The sequence below is a fragment of the Filicampus tigris genome, chromosome 2 (genome assembly GCF_054856515.1).
Source record: "Filicampus tigris isolate MCC_2025a chromosome 2, RoL_Ftig_1.0, whole genome shotgun sequence".
In the NCBI taxonomy this organism is placed as follows: Eukaryota; Metazoa; Chordata; class Actinopteri; order Syngnathiformes; family Syngnathidae; genus Filicampus; species Filicampus tigris.
The window spans coordinates 5,889,419-5,913,892 of NC_141218.1; the positions used below are offsets into that span (position 1 = coordinate 5,889,419).

General features: G+C 41.4%; 1 long non-coding RNA gene across 2 annotated transcripts in view; it reads left to right on the plus strand.

Moving 5' to 3' along the window:
* Position 1: 1 nt before the first annotated feature.
* LOC147151052 (uncharacterized) overlaps positions 2–24,474 on the plus strand; it is a 44,380-nt gene continuing 19,907 nt past the window's right edge. Inside the window, exons 1-6 of one of the 2 annotated variants that reach the window (XR_015083384.1) lie at positions 2–295; positions 533–587; positions 1,792–1,866; positions 16,446–16,484; positions 16,703–16,894; positions 18,624–19,994. This is a non-coding gene — a long non-coding RNA (uncharacterized LOC147151052). Of the gene's footprint in view, positions 296–532; positions 588–1,791; positions 1,867–16,445; positions 16,485–16,702; positions 16,895–18,623; positions 19,995–24,474 lie in introns of those variants that run through there. The other variant, XR_015083385.1, reaches the window with a different exon arrangement.

Genomic DNA, 24,474 nt, shown 5'->3' on the forward strand with positions numbered 1-24,474 from the left:
GTTTGATTTATATTTGTTGAATTGTCGCACAATATTGATGTTAATTCAAAGCGAGTTACTCGAGTTAAATATCCTTTAAAAAAAGCAGAAGTAGGAACTCAATAAGAGAAACATACTGCCCAACTATTTCCCGTTCACTTGACCTAATTCGTGCCGGAATTTCCCAAATCAGTTAAACACAACTTGCCGGTACATGGGTCCAACCATCTGCTTTTACGGAGTGGCACTTCTGGGAATTTAACGTCTGACCCTAATTGCAATACACCTTACAACAGTATTGGTGGCAGAATATAAGGTAAGAATGAATACATAGCGATTATTGAAAACAAAACAACAACAAAAACACGGAAGTATTTTTTTTTAATGCCTTTGTTTCTGCACTCATTGGAAACAATTAGAGTTAAACGACATAAATAAAACCATGAATTTGGGCATTTGTCCATACAATAAACTTTGATTGCTTTTCGTTTACAACATCCAGTTCAGCCCATTTATAGGATTAAGTTTGACTTTAAGGAGCCTTATCTTTTAGGGGTGCTTTGAAGAGGAAAATGGCGGTCTTCTGCCGCCATTCTGATTTGGACGAGGTGAGTGGTAAATCTCAAAAGACCTCTTTTGTCATGTTTTTCTAACCGTTTTCTCACTCTGTATGTGTAATTTCACTCCCAATTTGTACTTTTATGAAATATCGCCTGATTGTGTGGCTCATTTAAGAGAAATTTATACCCAGTTTTAATCACCTTTCTCAATCGATTGAAAGCCAGGAGGAGAGTGATTAGTGACATTTTTACTCAGAATGTAAAAACAAATAATGGCCAACATGATAAAAACACTGTCAGGAGCTTTAATGTTTTTTTTTTTTTTTTTTCTGTCGATTTCTTAAGTAGAGGATTTTTTTGGAGCGGTATGTTGCCAAATCAATGATGCGAATCGTGTGTGCACTCGATTCGCTGCGGCGACCCCTGAGGGGAAAAGCCGAAAGGATAACAACAACTTCTTTAGGTAACTTTCTAATGTGAACTGGTGGTTAGGCTAGCAGTGTATTTAGAACAAATGCTTGTTGCTGGGCAGATTTGTAGGTCAGTTTGTGTATTTAAAATGGCAAAGAAAGGAAGGAGCCTTCCGTAAAAAAACAAAACAAAAAAAACCGTCTTGAATCCCGTTATGTTTGTTTGGTACGGCAAACATGTTTATTTAATTTTTCGTTTTTAAAAGGGTGATTTTTTAAAAACATTTTATAGTTTTATATATTTGATAAAAGCCTCCACCAATAGGCTCTGAAATATAATTGAAATTGGAGGTGAAACACTTAGCCATGCTTTGTTTTTGTTGTGGGGAAATAAAGTGTTTGAGACACGTACATAGGTACGTGTGAAAAGAAAAGAAAAGAAAAGAACGAGTAGAGTATATTTTAGACTTTATCTTTTTGCCAGGTCACTATGTTTGATATGCAATGTAACCAAAATAGAATGAGGTTATTATTTTTGTCATTCTTTTTTTTTTACATTTAAAAACGAACTTTGAGTTTGAATCAAAACACAACAGGAGAGTTAAAAGCTTTATTTCACTACAGCACCATCTGCTGGAGGTGAAGAAACGGACAATTTTGTTGGTGCTGAGTAAAACCATTAATTATTAGTAAAAACACATAAAATAGTATTTTATTTGAACGCAACATCATGTGCAGTAAGTGTATTATATGTCAGTAGTTACTGCATCCTTCGGTGAAATACAGCATAAAAAGGAGGCTTAATGAAAATGAAGTTGTTTATGATGCGCTTGATTACCAAGGTGGCTTTCCTTGCTGAAGATGAGCGATGGGAGCCTCCGGGACCGCCGCCAAGCGCTCAAGCAAAGTGTGCACAGGTACTCAATCATGCGAAAACATACTGTATGTTATTGATTTTAAATAAGTAGCACATGGACGAGTGTTCTGGTGTATTTACTCTGTAAATAGGGGACCTCAATTCTTAGTGGTGCTAGGTTCTTTGACGCAACACAAATATTCATGGATCAATACAGACCAGTTTACCATAAATCCCGTCATTAATAAGCTAAATTCGCCCCCCCCCCCCCCCCCCCCCAAAAAAAAGATCCACATTTGTCCCCACTCGCCAGTATTGTGCAAGGATCCATAAACATTTTGAAACAAATTCACATTTTGTCGGCAAGGCAGCTTTATTTATACAGTACATCTATATAACCACTGTGGGATCAATAAAGGCATTCTTATCTTATTAAGTTGTATTGTATTGTATTCTTTTGTATTTCATACACAAGGCAACTCAATGTGCTTCACACAAGTAAAGAAACAACACCTATAAGCATTTACAAACAAGTTAATGACATTTGGTTGCAACTCAGAGAAAACAAAAATAGCTTACAAAAATTACTGAAAAAACATACATTGACAACATTTAAACTTATAAAAAGGAAAATACATAGTAAAGTAAAGTACAGAAATAAGAGTAGGCTTCTGAAATAACTAAAAGAAGATGAAAAAAATACTTAAAGTGGAAGTCAAGCCAAGCCTATTTTTTTCAAGAAGATGTTCTATGCAAGCCCACTATTTGAAAAAAGGCATTCTGATAAATATTGCATTTGTGGAATAAGAGTATATCCACACGTTTTTAGCCATCTCTGGGGGCAGCCATTTTGCCACTTTTGTCGACTGAAAATGACATCACAACGGCTCAGGGCTCATGTAACGACCAATCACGGTTTGCCTGTTTTCTTAGCTTAGTTGCCTCCTTATTATTTGCCTCATTGATGTTCTTGTCAGCACTGGTTGCATGAAAAGTAAGTACATTTACCGTGCGCATATCCTGCAGTCATAACTGTCCATATGGTCGCGTCAGTTGGCCACAATAGGCTGCTAGCATTGGCCACAAGCCCTTCACGACAATTATTATGTGCACAATAGGGGCATGTTGTTGGCTGTTTGCATACTAGAGTCACCTCATGTTGTAATGATTGTTGGTCCTTGCAAAAAAAAAAAAAAGTCTGTGGGCTTTCAAAATGTCACAAAGAGTAATTATTTTTAGGGCCAGTAGATGGAGTCATTACACTGTCTGTTTTAGTGCTTGATGACATGAGATATCGGTGGACAAGGATTGCAGTCACTGCAGTGCTCCCCGACTATCTTTTTTTTTTTTTGAACTAGGAGCACAGTGGCTCCAAACCTGAAATTTTAGAGCCGCAAGTAAGATTTAGGGGCACACACTGTAAATTTACTTGCAAAGTAAATATTCATCCCACTCATTTTCATTATATTACTGATAAATGGGCTGAAGTGTGGAGCAGAATTTTTTCAGCAACAACAGATATTCAAAAATAGTAATTATCAGAGATGGGTGACTGGACTCATATGTCTTGACTCGAGTCGACTCGAGTTGCTATTTTTAGGGCTTGTGACCTGATTGCGAAAAACTTGAGAATGACTTGACTTGGGACATGGCATTTACACGACTCTACATGAACCGCATGACTTGACAAGTCATCTTGCTAATAGTTTGACTTTGAATTCTGCACTTTAACACATTTTGCTTTTTCGGGAAGGAAAGCAAGAGAGAAAGCAGAGGTGGGCATTCTGTCACACTGACGGAACGGTCAGTCAATCGGTCACTGACACATGCCCATTTTGCTGACGCTTGACGAATGACGGGGCAACTTAAAAAAAAAAAGAAAAATGACGGACTGACGAATGATGGAAGGTGTTTTTTCTTTATTGGAGATATAACTGTTCATTTACTTTGTAGAGATAATGTACGTCTTGTAGTCTGATTCAAGTAACTTGATTCGCTTGAAACTTGGTGGCGATTTACTTCATGACTTGAGTCAATACTAGAAGTAGTTTGTGATGGCATTTTTCTTGCACCTCTGCTAAAGAAACTGTTGGTAGGCTCTCGGAGGCACCGTAATGCGTGTCTTTTTAAAAGAGTTCTCGTCCTCCGTCCGACCGTCCACAAAATGGACCGATGGACCGACCGTTCTGTCCCTGGGACGGAATGGCCATCTCTGTATTTAAGTATCACAATACGTATCAGATCGCAAGCCAAGTATTGGGATCTGTATCCGATTGGGACAAAAGAGTATCCTCCCAGCCAGAATGTAGAATAATATAACAAATGTACTCTTGTACCATATGCTCATTGATTAAGATGCACATGTACGTTTTAAAGTTTAAACTGGGTTAATTGACCTGCAGCATAACTGGCAGGTTAAAGAGGTGCGGTTGGTATTCTCCATTAAAGACAGACTAGAAATGTTACTACAGTTTGTTGTCAAATGAGATATTTGTCTTGTTGTTCACGTCTGGTGTGTTTATATTGCTGTTGACAAAGTACAAGTGAATCTTCTTTGACCCTCTCAGAGCGACGGAGCAACCTAGCGAGTGCGTTCGTCACATTAATTCATTTTGGATCCCGCCGATATGAGCTGTGATTGCCGGTTGTCAGAGGCGGCAGCAGCGACAGCGTGTGTGTGTGTGTGTGTGTGTTGGGGGGGGGGCGGTGGGGGCCGCCATGCACTAAGCAATTGGACGAGCGTGGCGCCTTCCCATTATCTTGTCCCTTGCATTGTAATTATCACTGGTGCTCTTTCTGCGCCGCCGCTCCTGTCTCTCCCCCGCCATTTTAATCGTGATTGACTGGCGCCGTGGCCAAAACAGCAACGTTTTGAAAAGACATCTCATAACCGTCCTGCCATTTTGATCCCCTTCGCCACCTCCGCCGCCATCATCCCGCTCACTTCTTCAGCTCGAAGGGTTTCAAAGCCACCCTCAGCGTTGTCCTCATTCCATGTAATGACAGTTCACGCTTGAATCGACGCAGCATTCCTAATTTCACATCAAGCGATCATATACAGGGTGATGTCAAACAATTAAGTTGTTTAATTGAGTGTGCTGTGTGACACTTTTTAGCTTATTCAACTGTACCTCTTCAAGTAGTGGTGTCGCTAAAGGGCATCTTGGATTGCCATGACGCGCAGTGATGGATTTTTGTTGCAGTTAAATATAATACAGTGAGACCTGATTCAGGAGTGCGCCAACTTACCAGCTTAGCGAACAGAAAAAATAAGAGTGCAATCAATGCCCTCACTTGTGGGCAAGGAGAGCCACAGTCGCCAGTTATTGAACAGGATAAACGGTCAAACACACAGATACACAAGCTCGCAAAGAGCCGTTGTAGGCTACAACTCACATCTAGATGCCCAATGAGACGCCAGCCCCTCGTGTCAATCATTAGGCAACGCCCCTTAAAGTTACATATCCAACACACAAATGCTAATATTAATTAATAATATTAATTTAATGTTCAGTTGAAATGAACTATGATCTTAACAAGTTAAGCACATAAGTCAGGGAACAATGTAGATTTTCCAATAATAATAATAGTAATAATGATAAGAAAAAAAATAAAATTACAAAAACTGATTGACCTTTAAAAGAACAGATGTTTGGGGTGAAGTGGGCTTTAATGAGGTAAAGAGCAGCTCTGTTGTTGCCATGGCAACACAAGATCACCCATTTTAATGGTCGATAATAAATAGCAGTTGTGTTACGGCTGACATGTTGCTTCAAATGCACTTTTAACACCTTTTGTTTTGAGACTGGTGGCTTAAAATGGCACGTGACAATAAAAAGCAAATGGAATGGGATTTTTTTTTCTACTCTGCTTTAATCCTGTTTGTATTTGTGGTGTGTGTGTGGGTGCGTGTGTGTGCGTGTGTGTAGGCGAATATTAGTTAACACAACAGGTCAATATAAGCACTGTCGTGTTCGTTTGTATTCGCTGCATGGCCGGCCACTATTATAAACATTTGGGCCTTCGACGTTTTTTTGGTTGTTGTTGTTGTCCGCAGTGGTTCGGAATGCAGTGCGCAGAGTTGCCCTGTGACAGCTTTGAGTGATACACCTTGTCACATAGGGAAGTTCATCAGCAGCCACTGAGAGCGCCATCGATTGGGCTGCCCTGAGCCCTGCCAGATAATGGATTGGATTAATCCCTCGCTGGATAGGGCTTGTGCTTTATACACACGCACGCACACAGGCATGGATGCTGTGTGCATACAAAAAAAAAAAAATCTAGTGGTGCTTTTTGTACGTTGCCCAAAGGGCATGTAAGTATCAGCAAGGAGAGGCAGTGATGCATCGCTGACGCTCCATTGATTGCTTTTCGTCAGGCATCTACCTGTGCTTACCTTAGCCGTGAGAGTCCGCATTTTGAAACCTGTATTCCTCCTGGTCTGTGGCTGTTCTTCTTTCTTGTTTTTAATTGTTTTTATGCAAACGGATCTGAAGCCAGTCATCCTCGGTGAATCATATGGAACATCATTTGATGATTTCCAGTCTCATTACGATGACGAGGGTAAACAGATTGAAAGATGCAATGCGGTCTATTAAGGCAGTGTGCCGCTCGCTTCGCCCCGTTTTTCTTAAAGAGGCAATGCATCAGCGACGTGTCCAAGCAGAGATGAGCACAGCCGAAGAGCCAACTCATCAGACTCATTTTGTTGCCAGCGGGGTTTACCTCAAATAGTTATAATCTATGGACTGTAATGTGATTCGCCAAGTACTTAGCGGCAATTCATCTTCCCTCGTGCCTCCCAGGCAGTGTTGTGTCTGTGTGTATACATACATGTTTGTTCATCCATAGTTACGAAATAATGAAAAGCAAACTTTTTTTATTGATGAGCATTGTGCATAGAAGTTTACCGCTGGTTAAAATAATATAACGGTAAAGTTACATTTTTAATTACAGCCCAAATTAAAGCTCTCAAGTTTCTTTATAGAACACTTTAAAAACAACCACAGATGCATACGAAGTGCTGTACATAAAGTAACATTGACTAACATTTAACGGAAGGTTCAATCCAAAGGGAGAAACTAGCAACAGAAAAAGCTTGATCCCCTCTGCGGCTCCGCTTAGTCCTCTGTAGCATCCTCCAGTAGAATCTGGTCCGCTGACCCGAGGCACCGGTCAGGTACCTAGAGGTGGAGGAGCCAAGTGGGGTGAGACCATTTAAAGGCAAATCAGCTGAAAGTAGCAACGTGACAAGCGGCCGCCATCTTTGTGGAATTTTCTAAAAAAACATGGATTGAGCACTTCAAATGCCTTGAAAATCCTCCATAACTAAATTTAGAAAAAAACAAAACAATTGCTGACTAAAGTACATGACCATTTCCACTGCCTACCTTGCTTTTCTCATCAATAATGTTCCATTTGTACAGAAGCGTGGAACTGCCAATGTGGAGTAAGCATTTTTGAATGGCAAATATGTTGAAACGTATTTGCAAATATGTTTAAATGTATTTGCTGTCTGTTCGAAGGTATTTAAGTATGTTTACTCCATATTGTCTCATGCATAGTGCATATCCTGTATCATTATGGGAAAAAATGCCAAACGGAAATCATGCATTGCAGACATAATAATAAATCACAAAAATTACGAATAAAAAACGGTAACTTAATTTTCAAATGTCTTCATGTAATGTAGAACAAATACATTTGAGCTGTCTAAGTGGAGGTTTTAGAGCAAGTGACACCATTTGAAACATCATTGAAATTTTGACACATCAACTTGTGGAACCTCTTATAATTTCGGCCCGAACCATCTTATTAGTGAATATTTTTAGCTGAAACTTTTCAGCCAATCAGAGAAAGGCTTTCCCGAGTATCAGACGAAATAAAAGGATTGAGAAGATGTGTTGACAAATAATCAAGTTATACTATTACCCGCCCCGCCCCCCCACACAATCACACACAAAAAAATTCTCCTGACCCCATCATCCGATAACGATTTTCAAAATTCTTGGTGAGCTGTACTTCAGGTTGAAGTGGCCATTCCAACCCGACTTGGCATTTTGACAGCCTGTCACTTGGCATCTTGCTGCTGAATGCAGTGATGACCAGGTCTGCACCTCTCTCAATGGTAGGCTTATCATACAAGATGCTCGTTTGGTCAAGAACTGACCTTGTGGAGCTGCGCTCTTAGTGTTTCGTGTGAGTCGTCAAACGTCACACTGAAAAAGCCTTGTTTTCGCAATTTGGTGTTGTCCGTCTAACATGCCTCCTTTTAAAATGGATAGCAATTGGACAAAATCTCCATGACAAGTTCGTTTTTTAAAGGACTCATGAAAGTAAGAAAAATAACTGTAATATGGTCATTTGTCTGTCATTTTGGACATGAGTTCTTTTGGACTTTTTTCTGGTCTATGAATGATAGACATGGTGCTGTATTTCATAAGTGCCGGTGGATCCAATTTGGACTCCCTAATACCTTTTGCAGCATGTATGATGATTGTTAGCTGGCAGATGGCAGCATCGTCACAGTCGTCATAGCCGGTCAGAACCTTGGTGGCCTTTGATAATGAGTCGCTGTGGCCGAGCATCTGTCTTGCTCAACTAATGTCAGTCACCATGCGGAGGACGCCACGTGCCGTCTGGCCTCTTTGAAAGCCGAGTGAATGTTATAATTAATCCTCAAACACGTCTTTGTAGGAATTAATGTGTATATGTGTAAACTTTTGTGGATTCTTGTTCTTCCATTTCATGGTTCTAGTGAGAGCACAAAATGAGCAATCCCCACAGGCATCCTCTGTGCCACAAAAGGCAGCACACCAGCTCGCTAATACTGGCTATCAAGGGCTCTTCGGGGGCCATTTTCACTGTGGAAATTCAGTAAGTCTTACAGCAAAGACGAGGCAGCGTGCATAAAAGCTAATGAAGCACTCGCGTCTTCTCAGTCGCTAGTGCACTTGGCTCGGAGGAAAAGGACATCTCCAAAACGGGCCGTTTGCCACACGCCCACTTCCCCGAGTGCGTAATCACAGTGCTTGATTACGAGCGGCCATTAGAAGCTGGTGTTAGTGCCGCAAGTACACTGTGAGAAATTATGGCCTGCATGATTGAGTTCAACATGTTTGCCCCTGCGCGACAAGCGATCGCCAAAGGGCAAGAAGCACCGGAAGACCTCGTTTTTGTTGGCACATCACTTTGAGTGAGTGCAAAGGTTTTGTTTACTTATATACTGTATCTACAGGACAAGCGTCATGATTTATACTCGCAGGCCACAGCACAATCTCATAGAAGCCTGACTAAAAACAATTAATGATAAAGGACTCTATGCATGATGCACTTTTGCATTGGCTTTAAGTTGTCACGTTAACTTCCGGCCGTCATGTAAACTCATAGGGACAACATGGGAAATGTGTAAAGCTCTTAAGTTGTTGAATCTGAACATGGCGGCACACGGCATTCTAGGCTGGAGGAGCTATTGTTCCGTCTTTGAAAAGTAAAGACATTTCAAACTCACAGTACAGCCACTGAACTATAGCATACACTTATTACACAATACCACTTAACCACACATGACAGGTTATATTGCAGTCAGATGGCGTCCCAGAAGCTTGTAACATATTGACAGCGGAAACTGTTATATGTTTTTATTGGAAATGCTGCATAAGTTGCCGTAAGGTGCATTCACATTTGAATTGAATAAAATGACTGTTTCACATTTCACCTAATGGTTACTTCTTGCACACTACAAATGAAAAGAAAATGGCTTTCCCCGCATGCAAGATCCCATGAAATTTACCTTACCGCTCTGAGATGCTAAACAGGGAAGTATTGATAACTACAAATTAAAACTAATGTGCCCTTTTTGCAGATTTGGAATAAAAACATCCCAAATGTATTTCCATGCTTGAAAATCTTCACGAAATATACTTACAAAATTGCTACTTTGACATGCTAAACACAGTAGACATGATGATTGAAACTACAGACTACAATACTTAAACTTGCCTGTATGAATATTCTGAAAATTCAACGAGACTAAGCATATACAATCCTGAGAAGAATATACAATCCTTCAATAGTTGCATTGAAATGCTCAGGCCATACCTCCCAAAAATGTATTGCTGCCGTAAGCCTTTAGGAGTGGTTACCATGTGGAGCCACCATGAGGTAGTTTCGAGTCGCCCTGTTAGAACTGGCACTGGCCCCATACACAATTACAAGTATTCATGATAGAAGAGAATAAGTTTCAATGATTTTGTGTCTTTATACTGTATTATTTAAGCCTTTAAAAATGACTTCTGTGTACTGTAAAGTCCCATTAATATCACACAATATTTTGCTTGAAAAAAGATTCCAAATTGAGGAGCGGGGCTATTACATGGGCGGCTAAATAAGAAACTAAAAATGTTCTCATTGTTTAGATGTGTACCACTAACAAGCAGTACCTAGGGATTGTTAAAAAAGAAAAAAATGCATTCTTTAATTGTAACATGTTATACAAAGTCTAATTTTCCAAATCAATATAATATAAGATAATTTGCTATTCACCATGAATCAAAGAGCATCATGAGGCTTGCCGTATTTGACACCTGTTACCGTATTCTAGCGTTGTCAACATTAGGCAGTGAACTTTGTTTCATCTAAACAAAACACAGCCATTGTTATGGCCGTAACGGACCCTTGAAAAAAAAAATAAAATAAAAATAAATCATGAATAGAACACACACTTTGGTATCTCTTGCTAGTCTGTCATCTCGTCCGTCTTCAAACAGCGCTAACCAGTGACGCGTTGTGGAGCTCGGCCATAACATGCTCATTACAACCCCACAACAGGCAAAGCAGAATAATAAAACACCAAACAGTTCATTACAATATCATATCATATCTTTTTCTAGAGCGTGTTCAACGTAACTCGGCACCAATACACGGGTGCGTGTTATTCACACAATTTTACAATAGTAATATACAACAATAAAACACCATATTTGTATAAAATAAAACATTTGGTGTAAAAAACAAGAGTATGTTGATTTAATCGAATTTATTCATGACATTTGTAATGGCCCTATCAGGCCATCGGGCTGCCATTAAGGTCGGCCCCTGTGCTGCTACAATCACAGCAAATTGTAGCAACCCCGCAGCACAGGCGATGATGTCAGCACTGTGAATAAATGCTACAGTCGTACGTCATGTTTGTCTTATGTATCGTTTAACATTTGTCCAAAAGTGCTGATTATCCTCCCCATTTCCCTCACCCCCTCCCGCTTCCTCATCCCACCTTGCTCCTTTGTTTTGGCCTATTGCTGCCACCACATCTCCCGGCACACCTGCTTCATCCAGCTGTCAATTACCGTGCCCAATTACAACCTGGCACGCAATTAAGGTCCGCCTCCCACGCCGGCCCACGTCGGTAATGAGTTTCCTCAGTCATTGATGAAAGTCACAATCACACAATGTAGCCCAGAGTTTCCCAATTATCTTTTTCCCCCTGTGCTGCTGTCTTGACCCCTCTTGAGTCTGTTTCTGTATTTATATGCTAAAGCATCAGTGTTTTCTATTCGAGGGGAGGAAAAAAAAAAAACCCGATAATCCTCTATTTCACTGTTATGGCTTGGCAATTTTTGACAAAGGGGAGCAAACATGCTCACTCACTCACTGCTCGTAATTCTCGGCCATCTTTTCCCGATTTCGCATGACTGCTTGTTCTTGAACACGTCAGAACACTGGTCATCAGCTTACTTGCAGCTATGTTTCATGGTGAAAGTGCACATGATACGATAAAAATCACTGATAAAAGATGGACTCTTTCTTTTACCTGGGTTTAGAGTGATGGACGCGTCACTAAGAAGCACAGAAAATGTCACAATCACGATTATAGTGATGTTTTTTCTCTGTAGTATTCTTTAGGACTAAAATGTAAAACAAAACAATTCCAGATACATGCTCTATCATGCATACTATAAAATTTTGAATATTAAAACATTTCAATTGGCAACCCTGTCTACTTTTTGCACATTAGAAATTGAGTGACCGCTAATTTCCCGTACATGTGGTACCGCACCAAATTTGCTTTAGGCTACTACTGAAATTGAAACATTTCAGACAAATAATGTATATTGTACTGTAGTGTTGCCCGGGATATCGGTACCAGTATACCGTAGCATGATTTTCTAGGCATCAAAAACGGCTCGATACCTATGTTTTTTTAACACTAGTATTAAAAAAAAAAACAACAACAAAAAACGCACACTGAGCTAAATGCATACATACGCTAAAGGCGCCTGTCTACCGACGTGAGAATCGCCGTAAGTGGCACTCCTCCTTCTGCGTGTGAGGAAGATGGCCTCAAACATTGAAGCGCTGCATGCCCCTTCGCTCCTCGTTGAAAAGCATGATGCGCGAAGTGTCTTAATTATATAATTATTATTTGGAAGTTTTTTTTGCTTACATTGCTGACAGCCATGGCAAGCCCGTCTGTAAGGCTTGTTTTAAAACTTCCGTGGCTCGAGGTGGGAACACGTCCAACCAGCTCGCTGACCGGCATCCAGTTATTGTACTATTGTACTGTAACATGGGGACTGAGTAAAGGTTTTATGTCATATACTGTAAATGCAATATTGGCGTGGATTGGCCTATTTAATTGATGTATATTTTATATTGTACTAAAATGTCATGGAAGAGCCCAACTGGGGACTGGAGTTGAGAATTAGCATTAGCTATGAACTCTGGATGCATCACATCAGCTGCAAGCTTGCAATTGTTCGACTGCATTGGCCCAGTCGAACAAAAATTTATTATTATTATTATTATTATTATTATTGTTATTATTATTATTAATACTTTTTACACATTTACTTCAACTCCTCTTCTCAAAGATGCTGAATACGGCCACATTGGAATTCACATTGGAAATGATAATGTACACTTTTTGCACATTAGCAAAACAAAGAAAGCTAGAACCAATTTTCATACATGCAAGTATCTGCAAATATACTCGGAGAGCTACCACTTTGAGATGCTAATCAATGTCGTAATGACAATGGAATGGTAAAACAGTTTAAAGTGGTATAATAGTATGTTGCTAAGGTAGTAGGAAGAAAGTGCTTGTAATAATAAGTGTTAAGACATTGCATGGTTATTAAAATTATGCCATAGTCAGGGATAAAGATGATGCAATAGATTTTTTTCCTTGAGTTGTTGTCTGGGTGTAAACATTTCAAGAATGGGGTGCTGAGTTTGTCTGCTTCATTATGCAAGTGTCACGGCGGCTTCCTTTCGAGTGAGTGGCACAGGGACGACGCTGTTGTTTGTTTTGTTTTTTTCTCTGTCTTTTCCCCCCCCTCCCTCGTAGATGTGAAAGTTGCTGAAGCGGGAGGGAATTGGGTGGCGGGAGAAACCGACGCGCGGTCGCTCCTAGGCACAGGTTTGTGTGACTGACAGCCTGTTTGGAGATCCCGTTTGCACATTCCTGCCTCAGTGAAATTGCTTTAGTCATAAGGCGACACTGTGTAGCACTGCTCTTCTTTCGCATATTGAATTGTGTCTCACTGTTTCCAATTTCCATTTAATCTCGCCTAGTTTGGTGAAAATGTATTTAAAAAAAAAGAGAAAATAGACACTCAAATGGAGCTCCGTGCCGCATTGATCGGAAGGCACAGGGTTAAAATTTGGCTCACGGCTCTGCAGTCAAGGGAACAAGGTTGAGTAATGAGACGAGGAAGCAGCGATAATGGAAATCTAAATGATTAAAGCGTGTGTTTGTGTGGGGTGGAGTTAAGTTTTGCTGAGGAAATAATTACATTATTTTGGCTCCAAATGCTTGAATTTGTCCTACTGTCTCAGATGATTTTGATCATATGTTGCCAAGAAGTTCAGCTAGACCTAGTTAAGGTTAGCTGTTGTTTGGTGGTCATAAGAATGTTCAGAATTTAAATCAGTATTTTACGCATTTCTCTTCCAAACTGCTCAAAGCAGGAGCGGGATGAACAGCATCCATTGTTGTCCTCTAGGTGGCGGCCTGCGTGATTTAGGACAGGGGCTCATTAATTAAAAAGAAGGACTCCTGGCAGTGTTGATTTGCCTTTTTTAAAGTGCAATACCCGAATGTAATGAGTTACGGCTAATCAAATTAAACGGCGCTGGGGCACTTCTCCAAAAGGCTGGGAATGACCTCAGCCATCCACTTTCTGCCAGTGTGGCAATGATGTACAGTATGCATATCAGGCACATCCATAAACTTAAAGTACATTCACACAAGCAATCTATTGGGAAACTCATCGTGCGGGGGAGAAGGGGGGTAAATAGTAAAACCGGTGCGCTCTCTGTCAAACTATTTGGCTGCATCAGCTCAAATGTGGTGTTCCGCTCTCCACTGTGAAATTTATAGCCATTGATGACTGATTGCATTTCTCCCCCCCTCATAGAGCCTTTTGAAAGTAACCTGGCAGCAAATTCATTTCTCCAAAGTCACCATTTTGAGCGCAGTGGCCTGCTCATTATGATTGAACGCTCTCATAAAGGCTTTTTTCTATCTAGACGTGTGACAACGTTGAATGAAACGGGACATATGCACATCCCGACGATCAGGCGAAAAGGTTTCACCGCCTTGCGATGAAAGTTGGCAAATGCCCAATTTTCGAACGTCTCTGAAAGATTAATTCTGTGGTATGGAGTGTGTGAATTGAGTTTTTTTTCCCCTCTTACCGATCTGCTCAGAAAAGCAATCGGTGCCGTTAGTCGTAATTGTCTAACCTGCGCAGTATTTCTAATGGCAAATCGAGAAGCTCGCTGAAGTGTGCGCTGTTGCTGCACACAATTGGAGGAGCAGCTGATTGTTGTGAGAGTTTATGTAACACATCCATCCATCCATTATCTGTACCGCTTCTCCTCACAAGGGTCGCGGGGCGTGCTGGAGCCTATCCCAGCTGTCTTTGGGCAGTAGGCGGGGGACACCCTGAACTGGTTGCCAGCCAATCGCAGGGCACACAGAGACAAACATCCGCACTCACAATCACACCTAGGGACAATTTAGAGTATCCAATCAACTTACCATGCATGTTTTTGGAATGTGGGAGGAAACCGGAGTGCCCGGAGAAAACCCACGCAGGCACGGGGAGAACATGCAAACTCCACACAGGGAGGCCGGAGCCGGGATCGAACCCACGACCTCTGAACTGTGAGGCGGACGTGCTAACCAGTCGACCGCCGTGCCGCCTTATGTAACACAGGGATCAGCAATTTTTTTTTTAAACATAGAGAAATATTATTTGGGCGAAGGGCTTAGCGTGAACTCTTGCTTTTAAAGGTTTAGGTAAGCAGATCAACCTGTCATTCACAGACATTGATGTACCTGTATTACGATTGCCATCAAAGTCTATTTGGCCTGTCATTTGCATTTGCAGATTTTTTGTGTCACCATTTCTGAATTCTGTCCAAAAGGAGTGATGAGCAAACGTGGAAGTGGATTTTTTTTGTTTTATCAGCAATGGCTTTGATGTCTGAGGATTGCATGCGTGTATAATACATGTACAGTTGGTGTATTATGCTTGCACTTGCTTAAGTCAGCCAGTTTGTCCAAAGTCTTGCACCCTGGCCACGCTACATCCCTTTTTCTTTTCAGCAACTCACCCTCTCTCACCTTCACCCCCCCCGGGTGTGTCCTTAAGTCACGGCAAGAGGCACCGTGCGGTTATTTGATGTAGGATTTGATAGATTTGTTTGCCGCCACATTCATTTGCTCTGTATCACGGAGCTGACGGGCCGTAAAATGAAAATTTAGCGTAGATTTTCAACATGACTGTTTGGGGGCAAGTGTGAAAGAACTCCCCGTACATATTTCTCTTTATCTTTAGAGTGCATGAGCGTACGCTGTGCATGTATTGTCAGATTGCTCTCCCCGACTTAAAATGAGGCTTTTCGTATGTCCAGCCCCTCCCCCCAACCCCCGCCCAAAACAGTGTTAGAATTACTTAAGGGACCGAAGCTTTTCCACTGTAGTTTGTTGCTCTTGTAGAATAATCTTGTGATTTACAAAAAAGTGACTATTGAATAGAGTACTGCCTTTCAGTCATAAGATTAGATTCAAATGCATGTTGTTCTACTTGCTGACACCGATGGTCTCTAAAATGAATGCCATGCACACATTTGGCCGCATTGTGTTTTTAGCTTTGTTCCTTGTAGACAGAGGAAGAACATTTCTATGCATTTATTTGTGAATGAGACCCAAGGACCTTTGCATCACATTTTATATAATCTGTACTTGTACACTAGGTTGCAGAGTCACCTTTTTTTTTTGTGTTACATTTAAGTGAAATAAGCTGTGTGAGAATGAGTAGCCTATAATAGTATGAGTGAGTTAATTACACTTCTGCCCCTCTTAGCCCTTGTGTCACTGCCAGCTCAATACACGGCATGTAATGAAATAATCTAATTCAAAAATAGCAGTTTAAGATCCTTAGACCAGTTGAAGTTTTACCATATTTTTCTTTACACTTTAAAAGAATATTTTTTTCTCAAGTTTTAGACACTGAAACAGGTCGATTTGACACACAAAATAACTGAAGGGGTGAAAGCGTGAGAAATTTTACTTGATGTGTTTCATCATCAATCCATTCTAATATTTTCTGAACTGCTTATTCCCGTTAGGGTCGCGGGTGTGCTGGTGCCTGTCCCAACTGTACGGAGGTAATTTTATGTTGATAGTTTTTGAGTGTTAGACATGTTAGCCTGACTTAAAGCACAGTTAAGAAAGGTTTCATTAGCAAATTAATTTACTTTACATTATTTCCTGAGGAGAAATGTCTTGTTTGTGTTCAATCCCCCACCATTCTTAATTCTTAACTCGTAATGTATGCAGTGTGCCCCACCTATTACTTACTTGTTCATTGTGTTGTTTTGGCCAGCAAGGTGAGTCTTGTGCCATTGCACGCGTGGGGTGCAGCCAAAAAAAAAGGCAGCAGTGATGTCATGAGGGAGCGGGGCACGCAGAGATGGCGACACCCCATTGCTCTTTCCACCCCATTGCTCCGGCCGATGTCAGGAAGGGTGTCGCATGATGGAGCGCTCTCATTCCAACTCGAGACAGAGTGCTGAAGGTGAGAGCCGACCACGGCAGCCAGTTCTTTAATCCCGGCTCGGCTCCTGCCACCTTGTTCCCACAGATAAATGGACTTTTTGACACCGACGGATGGCATGCCCCGCTCGGCTTTATAAAACAAACACTTTCTTACGTAAATCCATTGTGCGGCCATTTGTTAGTAGATAATTACGTATTGCAACAAATAGCAATCTTCTTATGGTACTATACCAGAAAGTTGGCAAAAGTGAACAATTGTTGGCCGAATTGCAAAAGCATGTGATGATTAGCGACTCTCATACTGCGAATGTGCCAACGTCTTGTCACTTGTCAAAAAACAACTTTGACAGCCATTTGTGCGATCGTCCATTTCCTGCTGTGAGGTGCACACACCAGCCGCGGGCGTGCAATTAAATGTCCCACACCTGGCCCTGCAACAACACAGCATTCCCGACAAACATGCTGAAAAAGGCAAATTATATTTCTAAAAATATACATTTTTTTCCTCTTAAGTATATTGTCAATGGGAATGTATGATTTCCAAAGATTGAGCTTAATACATGCTCACAATTGAGAGCATAACCAACAGCCCTTTTGTTTTATCTAAAAAAAAAAAGAAAAGAATGGAATTGGTGCAATGAAGTGTAATGATGAAATCAGGTAGTGCAATTTCCACAACAGAGGCTATTAGTTGTAAAACTAATATCTGTCGCAATTCATTTATGTTGTGATTCATTGTGCTGGGAAATTATTATTGATTTTTGCCCATTTCTTTTTATAGTGTTGCAAGTTTTTGCGCGTGTGGCAATCTGATTTGAGTGTTTGTTCACACAACTGATAGCGACACATCAGTCTATCCATCCGTCTTGCCCCTGAACCTTGTAGCATAAATGGAATTTTAAGCATCGTAAGTAAGCAGCAGAGTGTGGAGGGGCGTTTTGGTTTCCAGTCAAAATATCCCATTTCTTTTCTCCCTTCCTTGCAGTTTCTTCCCATCCGTACCATGTCTGGACTGGTGTCTCTCCTTTGCTTGTTGTCCTTACAACACTATCCATTTTGCTTTCTTAAAACTTAAGGGAAAGAAAAAGACACATGGGTTCACAATATCGAAGTGACTGTCTAAACACGATGGCCTTCCATGGTTTGTCCCTGACCACGTTTCTGATTTTAATTAGTTCACATTTTGGAGTTTAGAGACTTTTGAGAAGAATGTCTTTTAATCTATATAAGCACCCACCCGACCAAACCCCCGCTTCTTGTGCCATCCAAAAGAATGAAAACTGATATTGTTCCTTTTACTGCACTTCGGCTCCCCATTTGATTGCTTATCTCTTTTATTAGCTTGATGCTATTACTGGCACGGCTTCTCGACTTTCATTATCCAATTTTTATGCCGCAATATTCCCCTGGAATTGTTATTGTAGGCGAGTTCATCTTGTCGCGTTGTTTATGCATGATTGATTTGTACGGCTGGCGATCATGCCCAGCCGCAGCCTATGCCGGTGCAGACTTGGTGCCCTGACAAGGTTACTTATTTGCCCATGATGATAGACATCTTTATTAGGTGATGGGAGTGCTTTAAAATCTGAAGCACAAGAGTTTATCCCCAGAGAAGAGGGTCTTAGGGCCCCAATGCTATGTTTGGGCATCGTTTGAATTTGGGCGATTGTGATTCCGGTTCCTCGATTTGATTCCGGTTCCGAAGGATTCTCGATTCTGATTCTGTTTTTTTTTTTTTTCTTTGTTAGAATTATTCCAGGAGAACCGAAGTGCTAGTCCCGGTTCCACTCGGTTCACCGGTGCCCAAACCTACCCGACGCAGACGTGCCCTGAAGGAGTCTATCACTACCTGGCCGACGGGCCAAGTTCAGCCATTTTGCCCCCTTTGTCAGAAGGTGAAAGCCCGGATGGCTCCGTGGCAAAGAGTGTTTTTTTCCTGCTTGTGTGCCTTCCACCAAGGAACATCGCATAAAGGCCCTGATACACCAAAACGACGTTCACCAACACTGATAGACGCTTACCCCCTGTGGCGTCCGGCCGGCTATCGGCACATCATGCTGGCAAAACACACCGCAGTGACAGACAGCGACGCTGGCCATTAAAGTACCTTCTGCGTATGCATAAGATGTAATACCCTTCCATACCATCGGCGGCGGTAGTCACTATTTCTCATTGTTAGAAAAATCCAACCGGAAGGCTGTTGGCCAGGGGCGAATTATAACAACGTAAACAATGCATTCGGCGATATTCTTCACTCACGATGAACTCCCAAAGCGAAATAAAGCCTCACGTTCTTGACACGGTATTGTGAAATACTTACATTGTCAACCCTCGCTCTTGTACTTGTAAGAAGATTAAGGCGGCGAAGGCGTGCTTACTGTTTATCCGCATTTGTCACATCCTGTTGGTGCTCCAAGCGCTGATTTGCTAGCTAACAGCCAATCAGAGTGACCAAATGTCACGACTGGCAACGCCGATTCAACATGCGTAAATGCCCCCCAGACGCTTAGAGACGGGTTAGGACACTACGACGGTGGTCACTACATCAATCAGACAGCGTTTAAAGACGCCACGACGCTTCACGACCTCCGACGTCGGTTTGGTGTATCTGGGCTTTAAAGCAGTGGTGTCCAAACTACGGCCCTGGGGCCATTTGTTGCGCACCGTCCAATTTTTTGCCCTTGTTATAGGCTAAAATTTACAATTGACACAGCCAGTGTCATTGGCCTGCATTGTACGACTTATTTTCTACACAGGGTGGCAAGCAGGGGATATAAGATGAAATTCGTCGTATCTCTCATTTCATTGTTTTCCACCAATAACACACCACTAAAATAGTAATAATTTTTTCATAGCGCCCTAATGAAGAAAGATTATTCAGTCACAGTAGTGAACCGCGATTGTTTGCTCCACTTTCTGCTCCATGTCAAGGTCAGCTTAGTAAAAATTGCTTTTGTTTTGGTTCACGCTGTGGACATGTGATTCAGCTGCTGCTCAGTGCAGGAGTGGATGTGTTTGAGTTGTATACAGAGCCGCTGGCCATTCCAAAATTCTGTCAAATCCTTCACACCTTGCTTGATCACGTAGCTACTGTATTTTTCTTTGTAAATAACTAGAATGTATACAATCAGTACAAACATAACATATTATTATCGAGCATATTTTTCCATACACCGATGGATTGAATAAAGATGAAGAATGTCAGTGGCACTTGCCTCTTTGATTTTTCGGTATGCGGCGATTGGAGGAAAAAATGTGGTCACCCCTGGCCTAATGTCACCAATTCATAGTCACCAGTGGAAACAAAGATTGTCGGGTGAGGGAGATGAAGCTAAGAGCAGTTTACCACTGACTGGATAAGCAGGTCATTTAATGTATGCGAGTGTTATGTTTTCTCTTGTGGTGCTGGATGTATCTCTTCCTGGAATTATTACACCAACTAGATACTTTTAACGTCAATGGCCAAAAGCTACATCAAAGTTATTTAAGAGCACTAAAAAGACAGCCGTTTAAGGCATACTCCAAATCTCACTACTGAATACAGCATCTCCTTTTTATCTTTGAGTTGAATAGGCATCCCATTTCCTCCGCTAGAACGTTAATTATTCATAGACATTAAAGTTTAACTGTACTGTCTCTCTTAACTATGCAGCCTTTGAAATAAAGGTTTGTCCCCATCAATGGTATTATCTTAACTGTTCATATGGATGTGAAAATGGATTTTATGGTGGTTGGTCTGAATAGCAGAACTACAGTAGTTAGGAAATCATAATACAAACATGACTAATTTGTGCACACTGTAAAAACATTATAGTGTTTAGTTCATTTTATGCCCTCTTTAGAAGATAATTATTTAGCACTAACTCGGTGTCCAATAGGCCACCTTAATCTCCCTTTTATTCCTCACACCCTTCAAGTGACATCTGAGAATTGCGTGAAGGGCTTTCTGAGATATTCTTTGATGTATTCTCTGGTGTCCGCAATGCAAGATGCATTGTGATCATTTTGGGCCTCTCGTTGCCTTGATGGGCCCAAATGGGGCGCCGTCAGTATTGATAGGCCCTCGCGAGGGTAGGGGTGGGCTCGAGAAGTCTTGGATTCCATGAGGCTTCCTGGATTGTCAGCTAATGGAAATGTCACTCTTCCACACTGATAAAAATCCACCACCACAACACTCACTCCCCCATCCGCTGTCCTTCCTGTCATATCAAAGGGCTTATAAATTCAACTAGGTGGCAAGTCGATAACTTAAATGCCATTTTTTGTGCGTGCTTCTTATTACTTCAGTAGTCTTAGCCTAAATAAGCCCCTGACAATCCATGCAGCTGTGTATGCTTTGTGAATAACGGCAATATTCAGGTTGCGCAACCTGACATGCTTACCAACTATGCTTTTGCATGAAAATGCAGTTTAAAAGAACATCGTGGAAAATGAGGGATTGTCTATTCAGCCATAGGAGCTAAAGGTTGAGAGTTGTAGCTGGTTGAATGACCTAAACCCTTTGTGCAGCTTTCAGTTTTTATATTTCAAGGTAGGTACTTCAGTGCATGTTATTTTAAAACTGCCTTATGTGTGGAGTTTTATCCTGCTGTAAATAAATAGATCGAGGGTTAAGCAGACATATTGTCACCATTTTCGAAGTCAGGTGAAGCTCTGTTGCGGCAGCTTTCATCAATCAGGTGCTTGTGTTTTTGGCACTAGGCTTCGTCAATTGATGCAGCGTGCCACCGACATCCCTAAAAAAAAAAACCTAAACCAACCTCACCATCTGCCCCCTGCATATGTTTTCTTATGAAAGCTGGGATTAGAGCCACAATGCTGATTGGAGCGTGTGTGTATTCACATTTTGAGCAGTATAAAAAATAAACAAGGTCAAGTTAAAAACTTGGCTATGTGAGAAGTGTGAAACTACTTGCTACCTTTTAGGTAAATAAGAATCAGTGCTCACACAATAGCAACCCGCAAAGCACACCCTCAATTTTCCCCACTTCACCCCCAGGAAAACAGAAAACTCCACAATGTTTCCCCACCACACAAAGACATTTCAATTTGCCTCCCCGTTTTTAATGCGACTCAAGCCACGATGGCATAAACATCCTTATTTCGTTTCTGTACGGAAAATGGCTGCGCTAAAAATGTGGAAGAAATCCCTTCCCTCACTTTTTTCCATTATTTTTTGACAGTATGTGCTCATTATTTATCATAAACACTACTGGCAGTTAGTCTTAGATAAAGGTATATAATTTTTTTCCAGTAAACAAGAGATAACTGAAATCCTCAATTTTTTTTCCCCCCTCATAACCTTGGCCTGGACCTGGAGCTTTAGATAATGAATGCAATTAAGGGTGCGTGGCGTTAAACCAGCTGGTAAACAGTGGCTATAAAGCTGCATAGTATGTACTTTTTTTTGTTTGTATTTATTTATTTTATGGGGAGAGGCCAGAGCTATGGCAACTTTTGGATGCACTTTATTGACAAAAGATTTAAGAAATACCAATGAATTACCAGATTAATTGGATTGGGTGGAATTAACAATACATTCTGAATTTTAATGAGTCCACTGCAAAAAAATAACATTGGACAGTTCCGAGCTTCCAACTTATTTATGAACGGATTGGTAAAGGCCCTTCAAACCACATTTGTGCCATTTAAGTGATGTTTATTATCGCATCAAGTCTGTATGTTTTTTTTTTCCCTGACTAGAAAAAAAAAGCCCCTTAAGGTGTCTTTTGTCTCTGCAGCTGCTCCACAAATCTTAAAGTGCGTGACATGCCTTCTGCCTTCTTGACAGCAAATAACTTGGCACCGGAAGATTTTCACAAGACAAATGACACATTAAAGATTGGACCGAGTGGAGGTGTTGAAGTGAAGCAGCAGCAGGAAAAGCAAAGGTTTTTTTTGCTTCACAGATTGTTGTGAAGCCTGTTGGTGGAGCACTGACGATCACCTGTAGTAATATGATTTGTATGCAGGTGTCCATTTGCTGTAGGAGAGACTGTGGTGGATCCGCAGGTGGGCTGAATAAAAGCCATATTATTGGTCAACTAAAAACAATCAAATTATAGCAGATGACACCTTTCAGAAAAGCCGGTGAGGGGTCTGTCAGCTTGATGGAACTCTAATTTATCTGCACCATTTGGCAAGTGTTTTGCACTGCTTCTGTTCTGCTCTGACGACCACGCTGACAGTGGCATGGTATTCAACATAAATGCAGCGAGCTGTCTTTCAGAACCTCCATTTATGTGATCAAAAGCTGGGCTTATTTGAAGTGTTGTCAAACCTGCCCATTATTGCCTTTTTTATTTTTCTGTAACAGAGTTTTGATTTAACTGAGATTCTCTCAGTGCACTATGGAGTTCGCGTAGTTCGACAATGCATATCAACATACATCGTTAGTGCCCCCCCGGGTGACCCAGGGCGTGTATAAAAGCCCGTGATAACCCGGAAAACTCACTCTCAGAATCTGCTGCGTGCCACTATGGGTTCCGCTTTTCCCTTTGGATCAAAATTGGTGTTGATCTTCACTCGGAAGTACTCGGATGTCGCCGGCTTGGTTTTTGTACTCCTTTAATCAATTCAAGCTTCAAATTAGCATTATACAACTTCAACGGAGCGGTACCTGGGAACTCAAACAAGTTGGCGTTTTTTGGAGGTTAAGACGAAGATGAGGATTAAGAAGATGAAGAGGAGGATGAAGATGAAGATGAAAAGGAGGAAGAAGCAGATGCAGAGGAGGATGAGAAAGAGGATGAGGAGGATGAAGAAAAGATGAAGACAACGAAGAGGAGGATGACCCTTAGTAGAAGAGGAAGCCCAAGAAAATGAAGAGGAGGAGGAAGACAAGACAAATTCATGTTGACGCCGGCGTGCTTATCTTGGCCTGTGGCAGTGCCAGGCTGCCCTGTTGAAAGTTTCACGCCGGCGTACTGGTCCTGACTTTTCCCAGTGCCATCCGTGACCTTTTGACGTCATCAAGCAAATGTGCGTATCCTGGCCTGTTGAAGTCCCGGCCGGTCCTCACTTGCTCAAGTTTTCAACCGAGAGAGTTCATCTTGACTATCATCCTCATTATGCTCCTCAAATTAGCATTGAGTGATGTTGGTTACTCAACACCCTCTTGCCCGCTAAGTGGTGACCTCCAATTTGGACCGGTTTCCTCCTATTAAACTCCTACCCAAAGAAAGTTTTGCTAAAACTGAAATGTGCCTCATTCAGGCTTATTGCACTACACTTTAAAGAACTGAACACCCCTGCCAAACTCATCCACCCCCCCCTCCCAGGTTATTGAAACCACTTTTCTAAATCCAATGTTGTAATAATGACAACACATTATAATTGTAGTCTTTTAAAAATTAGGAACATGCCCCTCACTTCACCCCACTCTATTTCCTTGTAATACTATTGTAGATGCATAGGGGGCAGTGTTGTCTTTCTCTCTGCATGTATTAGAAGTACTCTTGCATTGAAGAATGGCTGGATCCAATTCCTGTACCATTGTGCTCCTAGGTTGGGAAATTAAACTTTTTTAGGGGTCATCTGGGTATGACAAATGTAGTAATTGCCTTTTTTCACATAGTTTGTAGCGTTAGTGTTTTGGTT